This window comes from Cheilinus undulatus, linkage group 1, assembly GCF_018320785.1.
Source record: "Cheilinus undulatus linkage group 1, ASM1832078v1, whole genome shotgun sequence".
Lineage (NCBI taxonomy): Eukaryota > Metazoa > Chordata > Actinopteri > Labriformes > Labridae > Cheilinus > Cheilinus undulatus.
In genome coordinates this window covers 27,204,882-27,224,369 of record NC_054865.1, presented here as the reverse complement: position 1 = coordinate 27,224,369, position 19,488 = coordinate 27,204,882, and the positions used below count along the sequence as shown (strand labels likewise).

At 38.6% G+C, this 19,488-nt stretch overlaps 1 protein-coding gene across 1 annotated transcript in view; it reads right to left on the bottom strand.

Moving 5' to 3' along the window:
- Positions 1–19,488, bottom strand: part of LOC121511396 (RNA polymerase II elongation factor ELL2-like) — a 37,652-nt gene that overhangs the window by 12,959 nt on the left and 5,205 nt on the right. The gene's annotated exons all lie outside the window — the stretch shown is intronic.

The window sequence follows — 19,488 nt, the reverse complement described above, 5'->3', positions numbered from 1 at the left end:
CCAAACTAGTTTTACCAGTTTAACACTAGGGCCGCCATTGGGTAAAATTTACCTGGGGCCGTTTTTTAATTGTGTCTAAATTCGTATTGATAGAAACAGTGTTGGGGAAATGTGCTATGAAGTAATCTGTTAGAGTACTCAGATTCCTTTTTGTTATAACAAGTAACACAACGTGTTAGTTTTACAATTCAAGTAACCTGTTATTAGTTAGAAGTAATCTGTTACTGACAGAAAAATCCCAAATTTGTCTCTCTCCTCTGTGGCCACAAAAAAGAGAGAAAGAAAAAAAAAAAGCTCCTCAAAGCATCTGCACTGTTTGCCCTTCTTTCTTCCTGTATGCACGTTGGCATGTAGCGCTGCATCAACGGAAGGTCAACACAGTTGTGCAACTTATTGCTAGCTTGCTGAGCTAGCGAGATGACAGAGAGGAAAGCATTACACTGTGGAATTATCCTCATTATGTTGGACATTGGGTGAAATAGACAAGATCAGCATCATAACTTTAAAGGCTCCTGTTGGTTTTTTTTCCCACTTAAAACTCAGTTACACAGTTATTACGCACAGTGTTTGAGTGATTCTGATGGCCTCTTTCCAGCCTGTTGTCAGACTGTGTGCATATTAAAGAGCTGTGAAGGTTTATACATTTGTTACTGGTGTTATGAGACTGCAGAGATACAGATTATGGGCAGCAAATTAGACTATTCAGTGACAGTAAGACTACTTTGGATGAGCTGAATCATCATCTGACAGTGATTCTGTTTTCTCTGTGCGGTTAATCAACTGTTCATTGACTGTATTTTGCTCTTGATCAGCTCTCTTTATAAAATCAATGCACTCAAATGATCACTATATCTTGCTGCTCCGATTGGCCCTTAATGAATGTGACAGAAATAACATGGATTCAATACCCTTCAAGATTTTTTGAAGAGGTTCTGCCCTTCCCAAACATTTTGAATGGGTGGTTGCCCAGCCGAATGTGAAATATACCCCCCATGCAAAGGACATCTGAAAAAGTCTATCTTGTGAGTCAGGTTAGAAGTTTGTCTGCAACTTTTTGATAACTAGACCAAAAATTACACAATTTTGGGTGCTTGCTATGGTAGCCAAACAGGTATCAGTATCACACTGGATTCAAGCATCTTGACAGCCCCATGTCAAACCACTCAGTTTAGTTAATAAGCTTAGATTTATTTCAGACTCAAGTGTGCATTGAGAAGTTATAGTTAAGACAACACTGGATATGAGCCACTGAGTCATCATGAAATAAAAGCAGCAGTTTTCCCTTAGCTGTTTGGTCCTTATAGATACGTAATGTATGATTAATGCTCCTAGGAGGTTTGAAAAGTACTGAATCCAGATGATTCGTATGTGGATCTTTAGTCAGGAAAAACATTCATGCATGACATGACGTCACAGGGGAGACAAATCTATCTTAGAGATAATGAGAACTTGTGCAAGGACATGCAGTGCAGCTGTATGACTGCAGAATTTGCGATGGATGAGCTGAGTGAAGAGAGGAGTAAAAAAGAAAGACATTTTAAAGTGACAGAAGTATTAAAAAGAGAATAGAATCTTCTGCTCACACATTTTGTCATCATAGGATTCTGATAAAGACCAGGATTACCGAATACCATGAGTAGCACACAAACGTGCACACACTCATACTGAAGACCTAGAGAGACTTTGTGCCGCTCTGTAACTTTAAATAAATCTCCTTGGGTAAACAGTGTTTTTAAGAGTTCGCTCCACTGAGGCGTCCATGAGATCTCCTGGCAGACTCAGTGGAGCGCAGCAGAGCCAAGGCTGCAACCCCCAGGGCAGACAAATGCACATGAGAACACACACATGTACACACACACAACAGACATGTAATAATAGATCAGGAGAGAATGAGGACCAGAAAAATGCCAATTTGACCAGGAAAGAAGATTTAATTATACGTTTGTGACAGCAGAATTCTTATATTTTATTCAGCTTTATGGGATATTCACAGCACTATGAAAGAGGAGTTTTATGTGTCTTATAAATGAGAGAGAGAGAGAGAGATGGGTAGAGAGTGACACTTTAGCGAGCTTTAAGCTACAGTAAATACAGTAATTCAGTTCTCCCTGAGTAAAGGAGATCCATGCCGCCATCACAAGTATTCTTCACGGCCTCCAAACTGCAGTGGAGAGGTCAGCAGTTTCACAGCAATCCCCTTCTTCATGCTGCAGGCAGCTGGCCATCTTTTTAAGGGGGTTGGAAGCAGTTTTAGGTGATAAGTTATCACAGGGGATTTCTTTTACATCTTCTTATGGTGTTTCTACATGTCTCTGGCCACAGTGTCCTGATTATATCCAAATTTCCCACCTATATGTTTGAATTTGTCACCGGTATCCAGCCTTAGCAGTCACTCTTTTAAAACAATTACTGTACTGTGTGAAACTTGGAATATCCAACCCTATAAAGTCAAAATGTGTGTCATATGATAAGTTTTTTTTTCCATTTACGTATTTTCAATAATTTACAGTACAGTACTTGAATGTGTTGTTTTTATATGCCAAGCATAGTCTTTTAAACTTACACTACTTGTCTTTAAAAAGTTATTATCAGCAATTATTAAATGAAGAATTATGTAAGGGGCTTATCTTATTGGACAACCTCATCGATTCTTTTCAACACTTTTCAGTTCTCCTCAGCTTTACGCTTGTTGTTACAAGGGTTAGCATAAGATCAAGCAGGAAAACTGTTTAATTTCCATTCATCCTTTCATTCATTATGAGTAATCACTCACTCATGTGACTACACTCCATAGGGGGATATCCTATTCTATCCTATAGGACATCACAATAGAGTCTATTCGCCAAAGACATTTCACATTTTCAAACATTTCTGAACTTGTAAAATACATTTTTGTTAAACTTGTATGAAGTTTCTCTCATTTAAATAGTTTGCTTGTTCATAGCTTCACTGAAGTGTTGAGTGAATTCCCTGTCAGTATCACTGTGTCAGCATTGTTTCACATGTTGAAGCACACAAAATCATATTCTGCACAACATCTGATCGTTAAGATCAAACGCTGTCTTGAATGAAGCTATTTCCTGTTTTGGCTTTCCTTCTCTGGTGCTGCAATTTGTTAACCAAAGTGTCCAAGATAGCAAAAGGACATTTATCTTAGTGCAATAGTGAGGTTTAAGCTCAAGTGTTTTTCTTGAACTATTAAATCAGTGGTTCTCAAAAGGTGTGGCAAAGCACACTGCTGTGCCTTGAGACAAGTCTTGGTGTGTCGTGGGATTTTGTTCAACCAGGCTTTTGGGACCTGATAAGTACAAAACCAGACCCTTGTCTTTGAACAGGAAGTAGTTTTCAATTAAAAATGATGTCTTCATGTGAGGACAATATTATATAACTGCACAACAAAAAATAAATCATTATTAGTGTTATTTATAGGAAGAGGAAAATTTCCCTTCAAATTATTTGAGATCTCCTAAACGTATAAAATCTCCAAAAATCTCCTCAAATTTCCAAGACATTCCCAAATATTTTGGTTCTTAAACAGTTTTAAAAAGGCCATTAATAAAAGATTTTTATATCTCCCAAATGTTTCAGTCAAACTTTCTGAAAAAGCCTCAAGATTTCAACATATTTTTCCCCAAGAATTCCATGAAAATTCTTCAAAGTTATAAAGCAAGTTCCACTTACAATTTCCCAAGAATTTAGGGATTAATCCACCTGAAATTCCATGGAAATTTTCCAAATTTCCCCGGAACTTTTAAACAAATTCCAGGGAAATAACATTAACTTCTGTGGAAATTCTGGACAATTATCTCAAAAAAGGTTAATAGCAGAATTTATTACTATCTTGTAGGGAAGCAAAAATTGAATTTCCTCATATGTTAACGCAATGTCTAACAGATTACAGAGGCTATTATGTATGGATATGAATGTGGTGTGGCTTGAAACTTGGGCTTGATCTCTGGTGTGTCTTGTACAAAAAAGGGTTCAGAATCACTACCCTAAATTTTTAGATGCAGCCAGATGTATTAAGGCTAACATCATCACTGTCAGGCCATAGCCCTGTATCTCTTTTTTTCATAATTTTCATTTTTTCCATAAATCAGTGCTATTGGTCACCAATTATGTCTGCTGGTGGGTTTTACAATTTTTAAATCAATAGAAAGTGTCAAAAAGAGCTTGCCAAACCCCTGTCACTCCACTAGGTCCTAAACCTGTAAATAAGACCTCTTAACTCCATCCCCAGTGAACTGTGGAGCTCAAAGTAAACCAACAAAGGAGATGTGTTCAGACTGAGGTAAATAACACTTAAAGATTATGGTAAATTGGCTTGACTGGTTGTAAACTAAATCCAGTAGGCTACAGTTCTGAGCCAGGTGCGCTCTCATCTGTAGAACTAGACATAAAAAATAAAAAGGTTTTATGACATAGCCTCTGTCTATTCTTTGGTCAACAAACATTAAAACTTTAAAGGCTACAGTTTTAGGAGTTGTGGTCAGGAGAGGAGAAAGTGCAGGAAAATCATGGTAGATTGGGTGTTAAACCATGTTAAAGGCTCTGATCATAGAAATAAATATATTCTAACAATATTTTGGACTGACAAGTCAAACTGCACAGATCAGCAGAGCTGTCATTGTGTTAATATGAAAATATCAGGGAAGAAATTATTTATTGACTCAGGAAGCACTGATGTTTCATTCTTTTCTAGATTTGCTTTTTTGAGTCCACTACCAGAGGTTTTAAACACTGAACATGACTAAAACAGAACAAATGCTGTAAAGGTTGTGAACTGAATCCCAATAAATTATTGGGTGAATGCTAAGCAGGAAACATTCAGCAGGGTGTTTGCTTCTTCTCTGACTTTAAACGTCACTTAAGATGAACTGAGCCTGCAACAAAGCAACACAGATGTTGGCCTGTTTCTCTTATCAGCCTGCTGCACATGTTCATACATGCTGGTTTCAACGCAGGAATTCATACAAACCATATACAGCTGATTTCTGATAGCACTGAGAGCTACAGTCCTGCCTGAATGCTGCATGTTTCACATAACTGATGTGTCTAGTTCAGGATAATATATTACCCCTGAATAGCCCTGTAAAAAAGCACAACTAAAAGCTGTAAGCCTAGGAAAGATGTCTGCTTGTGATGGAAATGGGTCAGAAAACAGGCATGGATTTCTCTGGAAAACTAAACAGAGGGATCACATCATTTTTGTTAAAATTCCACTGAAGGCCCACTTAGTCACACACATTAAAATACTTTAAAAGCTTCATTATTCCAACAGCAAATGTCAAATAAACAAATGACACAGCAAGGCTTGTCCTTATCATTCTGAGGCATCTTAAACCTTCAAGTTTGTTAATGCAATTGTCCAATTTTAAATTCTTAAACTCTGAGTAAGCTGTAAAACAAGAAAAATAGCTGAGAGGCACATCTTTGAAAGGGTTTTCATTCCAGGCAAACTTCGGTTAAAGATAAACATTTTCAGATGTGACAAAGTTAGCCAAAGGTAACATTTTCAACAGAAAATCAGTGACAAAACATTATGATTATAAAAAATTCACAAGAGACTGCAGTAATGTATGGAGCTAGATCAGTCTCAAAAAGAATAAATGACCACAGAAATGAATAAATTCACAAAAAAGGATTCACAAATGTATTTTGTGATTTATATATATATATGTGACGCAAAACACAAAAACATTTTCAATGCACACAAAAATGTGTTTGAATCCATATACAAGTAAAAAAGAAATGTACGTATAAAAATAAGATTTGTAAACATGTTTGTGATGCACACACAAGTATTTCTTTTTTTAAATATGTGCAATGAAAATTCACAAATGTATGCATGTAAAGATATTTGTTAGTTTCATCAAATACATATATAAACTGTCCAACACGCATTTACAATGTGCTTTTAATTTGTAAACCTCCCTGCATTGGTGTGTGGATGTTTTGAAACTCGTCTAGCGGTGACCAGATTCACAAATGCATTTTTTCTACATGGGGTCCGTCTGCAGCAAATCAGATGTCTCGCTCATTTACAGCCAATCACACAACTGTATCCCCATGAAGGGCGTTATGTGACGTCACCCTATCGCACAATGGATCTAGAATGATCTAGATCTAGACCCACGCGCCAGAACAGAGATGGTGTCTGGAAATTCCAGTGTTTTCACTGCAAACAGGGATCAATGCCATTTACATCACATGATTGATGTGCAACTTGTGTGACTGAATTTTGGATTTAGACCGTTAGAAAGTTTTTCACTACTTTTGAACTTAGATTCTATTTAAGCAGGGCAAAATGCAGCATCCAATGACGTCACTTTTGAAGTATAAACATAATATCCCCAAGCAATTCATCTAAAAACAGTTTGTTGTTAGTTGTTGTCATTGCCTTTATGTAAAGTTCACTGCCAGATCAATTCTTTGTTTTTGTTCATTGTGAGGCAAATTTGCCAAATCTACTAGGCACGGTGACCTAAGTGTCATAACAGAGTGATTTGTGACAGAAAACGTAAAACACTTATGTCTCTGCTCAGCACCAGAACCAGACAGAAGACGAATGAACATTTCACCGGCTACAAATTTGTTATAATCCATATTTACTTTATCTTGAGTCCTGGATGATTAAAAGAACCAGACTGTGGCTTTGTCTCTCTCAAAGCAGCAACAATTAAATGCCTCTTTTCTGGTAGCGCTGCGATGCCAAATATCAGAAAAGTATCCAATAGACGCATTCTATTCCTGCCAAGTCTGTCATGATAAAAGTCTCTAATGCAAATCAAAATTTAAAACTTTTATTTTGAAAAGAAACATCAGGAGATGGAGTGTTTTTGGCAGCAGTGAAAGCACTATGACAACTAAAGTAGTTTTCGGCTCTTTCTCTACAAAAAAGATCTCTATATGTCAAAAAGAACACAGGGAAAAAGGCAAGATTAGCTACTGTAGCAGGGGATTACTTGACACAGAAACGGAAGAGACCAAATACAGAGCTAAAAGCAGAGTCAGCATTTCCCACACAGACGATACAGGCTGCCGAGGTCAAGTAACAGCTGCCAAAGTACAACTGTGAAACTTTTTTGTGATGATGACTTGATCACCATTGTGAGTACATGCTAAAAAGAGGGCGAAAGAAAGTTTCGAATTCGGACATGTGATGTATCAAGTTCAAAAGGTAAACCTTTCCTGCTTTAGCATTCAGACTGTGGTTGCATTACTGTGACTTAATTTTCAGCAGCAAGTAGTAAGCAGACACAGGAAGACTGGGTGGAGGGTTTGGAGCTTCATTATTCACACAAGGCTGAACCTGTACTTATACTGTACTCTTACAGCTATCATTGACACATTTCTCTGTTTCAATGCTGCTCACATCCCAGGACTTCTGGGGAGGCGCTAAACCATGAACCACAAAAAGGTGATTTGCTTTGCTAACTTCTGCTGTGCATGGGGAAAACTGGACAGAATTATAGTCAATGTAAGGTTGACTATTAAAGTTAGGATTTCCCTGCATCAGTCCTGATGGTTTAATTAGCACAAATGTACACGCCAACAACAGCATAAAGCTGCTTAAGCCCTGAGGTCATAATGAGACAACAGCACTAAGTCTAGTGACCAAACCAGGAGAAGTTTCTGACAAGATGTAAAAGGAATTTTGGTCACTGGAGGTAAAGAGAATTTTAGTGCCTGTGCGAGTGCAGGTTTTTTGCACCAACAATGACAGGAAGCAATTACCAGGCAAGGCTGAAGGTAGAGGATGATCTGTTGTTATGCAATCCTGCATCAACTGCATAGATGCAAACTCATAGTTCCCACTAAATAATTAGGCAGAGCATAAAAATCAAATAGCATTGGCAATAAGCTAATCACTGAAACCAAATAACTGATTGCCTTGGAGAGATGGATGTTTAAAAATATATTCTCAACAAAATATAACAATGTTAAAATAAAAATGCTTGGCACGCTGGTAGTCGAGTGGTTAAGGCGCATGCCATATACGCAGGCGACCCTGGTTTGAATCCGGTCCGTGGCACTATTTCCTGCATGTCTCTCCCCGCTCTCTCCCCTGTTTCCGACTTTATCCACTGTCCTATCAAATAAAGGCAAAAAGGCCAAAAATAAATCTTTAAAAAAAATAAAAAAATAAAAAAAATAAAAATGCTTAAAGAAAAGACATAAATATTTGAAAATAAAGTTGTTAAAAACGTGTTTTTTTATGGTGGTGGGGATCCACGGAATAAATTATTTTCTCTTTAGGGAGGCTCACTTTCCTACACTTTGAAAACCCCTGGTTTAGTGTATCAAACATATGGATTACTGATCATTCTTCACATATTGTTACCTTTATTACTGACATTATTGCCATATCCAAGAAACTGGAAGATGATTTTATGGTGAAGGCAGCCATAAATTAGTCTTAGTTATTGTTGTTGCTCTGCTTATTTTCTCACTTTTTGTATGTCCTTCTTCTCTTTTTCCTGCACCTTCTCATTCTCTCTTTCTTGACCTGCCTCTCTCTTCTTCATTTCCCTCTTCTCTCTGCTTTTTCCTCTTCCCATTTTCAACCCCACCACGGCTTTAGCAGATGACTGTTCAACTTGAGTCTGGTTCTACTTAAGGTTTCTGCCCATTGAAGGGACGTACGTCCTTTAGTGCTGAGCTCATGGTGGATTAACATTCGGCCTTTCTTTATAAATAATATAACATGAAGTTTAGTCTCAACCACTCATTCCTAAAGTCTGGCTTGGGACCCACAGGTGGATCGAGAGATTTTTTTGGGGTCGCCAAATAAGCTCTCAGAATTTCTTTTTCTCAGTATTTAATGTTACATTTGTGTCCTAGTTACACACCAGAGCCACATTCAAGCTCCATCCTACTACACTCGCCATCCAAAGCATCAGCCAGTGGACAGTGAAAGAGTTAAAGTCACAGTTATGGATGTGTGGCTAATAGAAAAGAAACGCTTTGCTCCAGACCAGGCAGCCACTGAGCATGCAACGATAGCCTATGTGATGGAGGTGAAGTGGTCCCTACAAGGCTCATTACAGAGCACACATGCATACACCTTATTTAAGTTCATTTTCCCAAGACAGCACTGAAATTTGGTAATTTTTCAAGAAATTTTCTCATGTTGGAAAAAATGGCTGTAATAGCTGTAATGCAAAGAAAATATAATTAAGAAGAAATACTAAAACATACCTGTCATCATAGGAAAAAAAAACATATATGAATTAACTTTTTGTCCACCTAGGGCTCCTGTATAAAGAGTTTTTTCTGCTTTTTTTTCCTCCTTGCACCTGATGGACATAGTTTTGTTGCCTTTTATCTATAATTATTATGATGGATACATGCAGCACTAATCCCCATAACAAAGCAGCACAAACTTCCCTGCAGAGGACCAGGACAGAGATTAAGGTTGTGTCCCACTGGCTGTCATACTAAGAGGGAGGAATTTCTTAAATGAAAGGTTCACTGACCACCTCACAGAGTCGCTCATATGGATTATGTTAAACAGTGGAGACAGATAGTGAAAAGCATTTTTGACATTTTGAATTCGCTTCCAGTGAAATCAACTTTCACAGTAATGGTTATTAGCATTTCCAGGGAGGTATAAGGACTGCAGCAAAGTGCTGCTGAGTCATGTGAACTCACATCATTTCTCAGGAATATACAATTGAAAAGCTCAATAAAGACATATAAGTACACTAATCTTATATAGATCCAAAGTTTAAAATCACCTCTGAGGCACACTGGCACTTAATTCTTTTAACTGCATTTAAGGTTGAAGTTGAGTGTTTTTTAAATTTTTAATAAGGACTGTGGGCCTCAGGAAAGAGATCATCAGAGGACATCCTGCACAAAAACAATAAATAATTTCCAGACTGCATATATTGAATCGTCCTGTGTGCCATCAGAGTTCCTGCTGCGTCAAATGCCCGGTCATGCAGCGCAGCCAGAAGCCCTCTCTGGCTTTTATCCAGCAATGGCTGCCCGTATGAATTCCACAGGCAGACTCCTACACCCCTGCTGAGAAAACTACAACAAGCACTTCAGTTCCCAGCCACACTAAAGCCTGTCTAGAGGCACACATGGCAATTCAAACCTAAAGAGGCGCTCTTACAAAGGACTTGGCACTAAAAGAATTCAACTGACCATGAATAATGAAATATTTATTGTCTTCCTTTCAAGTCAAATATTCAGGGAATCTGCGTGTTGCTTCTGATCCTTGGGTCTCTTCAATGAAGCAAAAAGAAAACAAAGACAGATTGTTAGGTGTAAATACACTAGCTAGAAAGTGTCCATGCTTGAGAAATTCATGTAATAAAAATTGCCCTTGACTTGAGGGTTGACCTTAGACCTCAGTAATGTTCACTGACCCAAAGAGGCCAAAAGTCTGACATGTGTTTCAACACATAATTCATTCTTTTAAGCCTAAATCTGGCCCCTGATACCTTCCTATTTCACTTTTCAACTCCAAATAAGCTGGTCTCACCCTTGAACCTGCCTGTAACCCTCCACTTTCCATTTTCCTGTTTTAATTAAAGCAGCTCTTCTATCTTCCTCCTTTTTCCCTATCAAAATATCAGGCTTTCCCAGTATTTAGGGGCATAACACCAATCTGTCGCCTGTCTACGTCTTTTCTTTGTCTCCATTAATCTCTCTCATGGGTGTTACACTTGGCATGTGCCAGTGTGTCCATCTGTTTTCCTCCTCTGCAAACTTCAAAACAAGTTTTTGTTCCAATACAGACTAACTGGCTCCTTTCAAGATTCACAAGTTCCATCTAAATCAGCTGTGAAAGCAAAGGAAAGCTATCCAAAAGCTAATTCATGTTGAAGTATTTATATCCCATCAATGTAGACATGGAGTCTTTTTTATAGTTTTCAAAAAATGGACCCTTCAAACTTTGATGTCACCGGACATTATAGAAATCGAAGTCAAGATTGCCCCCACTGTAACCCTTTATAGGACACTCAATGAAATACCTGGAAATTCAAAATGTATGCCCTTGTAAATTTTTTATGGACACCCCAAGATTTTTAAAAAACTTTTAACACTTTTAAATATTTTTGTCATTGTTATGGTGATAATCAATGTCAACTAAGGGGCCATTTATGGTTCTGAATACTTTATAAGTAATGGTTACACAACTATAAAACTGGCTAAACTCTCATATATCTTACTATTTATAACAATTATTTTTCCTTATAATTTCACCAGAAAAAATAAAAGAAACATTGCAAATATCGAATGTATGAAATAATTTTTAGCAAAAATAAGGCTAACAGTAAAAATGAAAACTGAAAAAAATCACATAAGTATAATGAAACTGTTATACGGTAATAAAACTGACCAAAATCTAACCCATTTTACTGTTTATACCTAAAAATTTTTCAATAAATTATTAAAACAAGCTCATAGCTTGGAGTAGTGAAGGTGTTCTGACTTTCCAAGTTGGAGTTGGCTCATTTTTGATGATGCAAACCTGGAATTTCCGAGTTCCAAGATTAAAGGTGCAGTGTGTAATATTTAGCCTAGTAGCATTTAGTAAAACAAACAAACTTGGTTAAATGAAACATGATGTCTATAGGTAGGTCTATCCCAATTAGTGTTTATCCACCTTTATTTTTATATTAACTCAGAATAAGCAGTCTACTCATACAGGGGGAGGGTCCCCTCCACGGGCGCCGCCATCTTGAATTATTTGCATTTTGCATGTTTCTCTGGTGAAAACCGTGGCAACCAGTGGAATTAAAAAAAAAAAAACTTCTAGCGTTTCTGTGGCACCATAGAAACATGCAAAATGCAAAAATTCAAGATGGCGGCGTCCATGGAGGGGACCCTCCCCATGTATGAATAGATTCTTTATTCTGAGTTAATATAAAAATAAAACACATTTTTTCAGGTGGATAAACACTAATTAGGATAGACCTACCTATACACATCATGTTACATTTAACCAAGTTTGTTTGTTTTACTAAATGCTACTAAGCTAAACATTACACACTGCACCTTTAAATGGAACACACCATTATAAAGGGAAAGTCCCAGAATAGCGACTCGCCACGACATTTTGGGATTTTATTTAAAATCTGGACAGATTTATGATTTTTTTTATGGCAAATTTTTCTAACCAGTACACCCAAGAACTCTATAAAGATGTATCAAAGACAATTGGACCATGGCATTGATTTGCTGTGGCGTGCAAATCGCCACAGACATACAGGCGTGCCAGCAGGGGCGTAGCTAGGGATTTTGGGCCCCCAGAAAGAAATTTACTTGCATTATTTTGCAGCACTGGACTTCACAATTTGGACATTTTTAAGGGAGGAGCAAGGGCCCCCAGTATTGTATTTTTCTCTGTTTGATACAAATATTTGAACAGATTCATTTAGTCACCATTGATTCAATAATGAAACTTAATACTAAGAAAAATAAATAAAAACACATTTTTAACTGCAGGCTTCTCAAGGGCCCCTCCCTACTGTGGGCCCAGGTACTCAGTACCCTTTCCCCCTGTGCTACACCCTTGTGCACTGCCAATTATAGAAGTAAGATTTACCACTGGATCACTTTTTAATCTTTTCACACCTGTGGCAACATCCAACAACTCTGAACAGTACTGACTGAAAAAATTATTCTGGTTCTGTATTATAGAGATCTGGGGGAAGGTCACAAAGGAAGTCTCCTGCAGTGGCCATATATGGTCCTTTGCCTCATAAAGGGTTAAAGAAACCAAAGTCAACACTGTCCCAACTTAGGGGTGCAAGCAGTCGCACAAGTGAATGATGCAAGTCAATTAAGCAAACTCCTATGAGGTGGCCTAAAGAGTTTTATCATTAGAAACAGTTTGGATCATTCACAACAAGAGAAGAAAACCAAAGTGATAAAAACAGACTAAAATGCTGCAAGGTTTTCTTAAATGTCACTCTCTGAACTTCTGTATCTCTGCATGATCAGGACACTCCCTCTACTTCTCATACAGCTGAATCATCTCACATCTTTTCCCTCAGGCCTTCAACATATTTAGTCATGATCTTGCAATATTAATCATGTTTGAAAAAATGGGAAAAAGTGGCATGAAATTTCAACTCTTCACCCCTTCTGGTTATATAAGAGCCCAGAGCACCGACAGCAGCCGTTTAATGTTTGATGAGTCGATGCTTGCAGTTCTTTGGTTTTGGAGCTGAATGGCACCTGTGTATGAAAACCAGAAATACGAGTGTGTACAGAGATAGCTGTGATTGTGGATTTACATCTAATTCTGCAACTGTATTCCTGCATGTGGGTGTGTGTCTATGCTGCACTTTAATTATGTTTTCTTTAGCTCATGCTCCAACAGGGGATTAGTGAAATTGGTGCATTTAAACCATCATCAGCAGTCACTGTCATATTTTTATCTACCCAGTATAAAAACCATCATCAACTAATTTTGGAGACACTTAATGCTGAAAAGGTAACATAATAAAAAGGCTTAAAAAGATTCATCTGGTTTAACAGTCACTACAATGCCTAGCAAAGACAACATTTTCACACTTGACAAATTAAATAACGATTGGATTTTTTCAAAGATGTTTCTAGTAATTTAAACACTCTGAGTCCTGTGAAATGTAATTTAGTGACCAGGGAGTTGCCTCAAATGTAAGCATGCCAGTCTTTCTTAAACACTGGTTAACAAATGCTTCACTGATTAAAAGTCAATTAGATTATCATGACTTTAATATAAAAAACCTCGTTAACCTATTTACTTGACTGTTGCAGTAACCACTATCAACTGAAATTGTTATAGCTAATTACCAATATCATGTAAGCTCTAAAGCCCCTTTTACTTTTGAAATGCAGTTCTGAAAATGTTTCTTCTAGTAGCTCCTATGTACAAGGTCTGGGGGAAGTCATGGTCACCCTGTATGTGAAGACAGCAGGTAATACACTTTTATTGCTTTAGTATGCAAAATGCCTTCACACGAGAAGTGAAATTAACAAGGAAACAGTCCCTCATACAGTCCCTAAATATTCAGGAGTTCATCTGTTTTAGAAGGTTAAATGAGGGAGGACAAGAGTGGAAGTTTAACAAATAAGGATATTCACACTCCATTAAGTCTTGTCTGCAATGTGGAGCACAGAGGCAGTATGATATGGTGTTGTTTTTTTGGCCCTTCCAGAGGCAGCAACAGGGCTGTAATGGAGGGAATAAGCTGGCAAAAACAGCACTTTGTGTGCATGCTTGAGTTCGTTTATTTTAAAGTTGGGCATCTTTTGGGGTTTTTTTCTGAAAATGATTCTAAATTGGTACTTTTCATCAGTTGCCAGTGCCTAAACTGTGCCTGAATCAATGCTTTGAGAGAAAAAAGTGGGTTGAAAGTCAGTGGGAGAATAAAAGCTGTCTTGGTATCATAAATGATTCACACAAATATCTTTTAAGTTGCCAGTTGAATGTCAGATAAGAAATGGAAACTGGTGTAGCTTAACACGTAATGTACATCACAAAAAATCTAGAGCCCGACTGATTTATTGGCGTACCTTGTCGGTACCAGATTTCGATACTCATCCCCAGTCTATGTGGAGCTAAATCTAGGGTTAAATTGATATACAGTTTTACTTGGCAGAGAAGGTTCTGCTCAAAAGATGCTCCCACGTTAGTCAAGCAGCATGCTTTAACTTTCCAGGGAGCGCATGGCTAGAAACCCCCATATGGATGGATACATTTACTACAATGTGTACTGAATACAATAAAATTAGTTTAAAGCATTGAATCCATATTAGCATGAATCTGAATATGAGGGTGCTACAGCTGTATGCAATTGAGGAGGCTGGTATGGAGGAGGTGAAGCTTTGACAGCAGCAGGGTGGTGCACAGCATTCATGGAAGCAGGGAATGGATAGAAGGCAGTCATATTTAAATGGCCCGCTGTGTTGAGAGTTAACTGTGATCAGCTGTGGGAGTAGTAGTCTGTAACTTTACATAATGGGCCTTGCTATCGTTGCGCAATGCGAAAATAAGTACTGACTTATCTGTTTAAAAGCATAGGAAACATTACCTTCTATTTCTAGATCCTGCCTGATAATTGCTTTGGGTATCATTCTCATATTACTTCTGAGCAAGGATGAAAAGAGAGCAATTTCTTTGTGTTTACCATTTCATTAAAATGTGTTTAACAGACCACACAAAGAGACTTTGGGACAACTTTTTCTGTTCTGAACATCTCATTTAGTGGAAGATCACCAGTAATCAAGGTCACCCTTCAAACCATACTGATGGTTACTGGCCACAGGGTTAGCCCCTTCAGGACTTCGATAGCAAATTAGCTGTTGCTAATGGAAAATGATGTTGTATGTTATGTAAAATGGTTTGCAGGCATCATAAAGTGACAGTGCAAGCTTTCTAAACGTTTCATGTACAAAATGTGGACTACACAGATTACCACAGGGAATATTTATTTAGCACTTGCATCCAGTGATCACCTTTTGCCATCCAGGTAGGGAAGGGCTGGATGGAACAGACCATGTGATCACAAATGCAAAAGGCCTATAATCCTTTTGAATACATTCATGGCTACAGTTTTGGCCCATTTAAAGTCCAAATAGTCACTCAGTGACATTGATACCTTACTGGGCCACAGTATGATCAACTATCATAAATGTCTCATCAGGTTACAGCAACAAGGCCTAAGTTCCTGTTTCCTTGGCTTAATCAAACTATAAAGTGGAGTGAACAAAAACTGTGAGAGACTGCTGTCAGAGCACAGGGGTTATGTTTCCTGCTAGCTGTTGGATGAGTGTGGGGTCTGGGTGTAGATCTCTCTCATGCAGCCTATTGTTTCCACATCCTCTGCTGCCTGAGTAATGGCCTTCTGAAAACAGGCCGGCTTTTGTTCTGGCCTCCTCGGCTCCAGAGTGGGATGCCACGGCACAGCTTCCCCCTCTCTGGTCGATAGGAGGAGGATGGAGGAGGTGCAGGAGAAGGAGGAGGGAGTGAAACCTGTCGCCGCCACTGCTGTCTGTTATCAGCAGGAGGCCAGTCCTTCTGCCTGGGTGCTAATGCAAACCCTGTGTATGGGTGACTGTGCGTGTGCTAGTGTGTTAATCCAGCGTGAGCAACGAGAGACGCTCAGCTCCAGCTCCTCTCACTCCTGCTGCTCATGAGTGTGAGGAGGAGGGAAAGTCTAGCTATCAGACAAACATCTCTAGAGGCTCACAGACAGCCAGACACCACCCTCATCTTCACCACACTTCAGTAAACACAACTTTTCTTCACCTCATCGCAAACAAAAGAGCAAAATCGTTCCCAGGGCCACAAGTTGACACATGCCATTTAAGTAGAGCCCCCCATCCCACAATGGAGGGCAGTGATACAAAACACAATGTGCGTCTGTGTCTGCAGCTGAAAGTGGAAGAACAAGGAGCAGGGGGCAGGGATGACACACAGAGAAGAGTCGAGACTTTACATGTATTTTGTTTATGATCCTACAGTCAATCAGTCAGTGCTCGGAGCAACACAGCATCTTCCCTCTCGCTGTGATCCACATGCTGCCACTGAGTGATTAATGTGGCTGCCTTGAGTGGGAGACAGTGCATGTAATCAAGCCCCAGCCTGTAATCACCTTCCACTCCTTTTCATTTGCAATTTCACACAGGGGCAGAGCTGCTGCCAGAGCTGTGAGCTCCAGCATTTAAGGAAAGGATGCTGGGTATGAAGGAGGATAGGAAGGGTGCTGCTGTGGCACAAGCACCCCCCGAGGTTTCCCTTTAGATGCCAAGAACGATACATCTCTGGCAGGTGCCCGAGGGCCAGACTGTCAACTTCAACAAATTGTGGGTCACTGTGTCTGACAGAATCCCCCTTTTCTCTATTCCCCCCAAGCTAGGTGGGATCTTCCACAGAAATGCAGACCCATAACATGACACATGTTTGTATCCGGGGTGGACAAACACCCCTTTATGCCTCATTAGTTTATGGTGTGGACTTTCATATGAGGGAATTGGACGAGACAGGTTCCTCAGCAAGCCAAGATGTGCTCCATATCTCCAAGCTGCTTAATGGAAGAAGGAGCAGGATGATCTAGAGCTGAGGCATCTGGATGCCACCTTGTTTGGTCTTGCATACTTTAGTTCAAATGTTTGTTAAATCTTAACCCTGAGATACCACCCTTTTCATGCCAAAAAACATTTTGAGAGAAAAATATTCATGCTTAAATGTGTACATGACCTTTACAGCACCCCAAAGCAGGTTTTGTTCCAAATACCATTTCTGAAACATACAGAGCTCGCCTAGTAGTAATAAGTGAATAATTTTCCACCTGATTTAACACAAATTATATTTGCATTTAGCTGATTAGTCTCAAGTCATGTCTTTACTTCTGTAACTTCTCATTGTATTTTTTCAGGACAACCTGCACTATAAGAATATGTGTGCTGCAAGAATGTATCTAAAGTTATATGACCAGAAAGACCAAGAACAGGAACAAAACAAAAACTGAATCTCATAGAAATTTATACAAGTGACACTAAATCAACAATGGCTGAGCCTTTTAACAACTACATTTAATTCCTACAGGCCTTGCCAACATGCTACTAAACACACAACAGAAACTATCACTACATTTATCCTCAGAAAACCATTTCACATTTTGTAGACAGTGCAAGAAATACTCATTATCCCATTGTAGGAGTGCAAACGTCCTCTTTTCATTATTTGGACTGTAGAGGACTATTTTATCTTACCTTTCCAACCCTCACATACATATCTTATCTTTTGTTGATTTTGGTTGGCCCTGATTGGCTGCTACCGCCAAGAGAACAACAAAAGAAGAAACTGGAGCATCGTAATTGGCTTATAGGCTAACCAGGAGTTGTCGTCTTTTACTTGCGGAGTCAAAATAGACAGCTGATAATAAGACTGCAAAGTTCTTCATAGCAAAAATGTAATAAATAGTCATACTATTATGGATTGTTTCTGTGTAGACAGAGCATTTGACTGGGATCATATGACTAAAATGATAAAAAAATAAAAATTAAAAAAATTTACTTTTAAAAGTAGTTCAATCAACTCTTACTTCTTTTTTCCTTTTTTTCTTTTTTCCTTTCTTCCTTTTAGCTTAAGCTGACATACCAACACTAGCTACCTAATCAATGTTTCTACATAAGCCAATGTAGCTAAGTTAGCTTTAGAAACATGAGCTTTAGCAAAGGAAGTTTAAACTAATTTAGCTACCTAGATAAATTATCTCTTTAGCTTACACAGCTGCTTTGTGAGTTGGGCTACTTTAGCAACATAGCTATGTTATCTATAGCTATGTTAGCTTTAGAAATGTAACTTCAGCATAGTGAGCTTTAGCAAACATAGCCAGAGCTAACTTAGCTACATAGATGGCATATACCTAGCTTGTATTGTGAGCTTAGCTTTAGCTACATTATCCCCCATTATCTATATCTGAGTTAGCTTTACCAACTTGAGCTTTAGCAACTTGAGCTTTTCTTTTTTTAAATTTTATTTAGTGATGCAAGACGGTACAAAACATGTAATGTGATGAGTATCAACTCATAACTCATAATTCTTCATAAAAAAATGTTCAATGTCAGAGCTATTGTTGTGGATTTAATCTTTACAGATTCCAGAAAGTCACCCAAGGGGGAGTGGGGTTTTCATTTTTTCTAACCTGTGTCTTTTCTTGTCATATATGACAATGTTAGCCTCAAAAGGTTAAGAGGACAGTATTTATATTCTGGTCTTTGATTACATCGAGTTCATCAGAAGTGATGTCACTTTCTTGTATAAAGTTCCAATGTCAGATAAAAGTTTTGACTTTAAACTTTGGACATAGAATTAATGACTAAATGTTTTTTAATGGGCAATGTTTGCAATGTTCTCCATTTCAGTCCCCACTCCATTAGATCCACAGCAGGGGAGTTTCTGTCATGTAGGCCACAAAAAAAAAAACCCTCAGGGCAGGCCCCAACACATCTGGACCCACTGTACTCCCTTCATTTTGGCTGATTCAAAGAGAGGGACCACTAACAGCCTGCATTCCCCTGCTCATTGTTATTCAAAACAGAGGAGGAAACACATAATCCAAGGGGGGAGTCTGCTGGAGTTTAGCATAGGACTCAACACTAAAAGAAAAGAAAATCCAACACTCTAACACAACAGAAAAACCAACCATTAGAAATATGCAGGCAAAGCAAACAAACAAGCACACACTTCACACACAGAGGGATCCTCAGGAGATCCATCCTGGTCCTAAAGACTGCTTCACAATAGCAGAGGGGGCAGGACAGGAAAAAGGACATGAATAAATCATGCATTCAGGCCACACAGGACACAGTAAAAACACACAGAGAAAAACAACAACCAGCCACAGCTTTTCACACCTAAAAATGTAATCAGTGTCAGACTCACACTCCGGGTGTGCTCTCTCTCACAGAGCAAACATACAGGGACAGAAAAAGTGGGACAGCAAAATTAGCAAGCCAGGGTTCATTTTATAT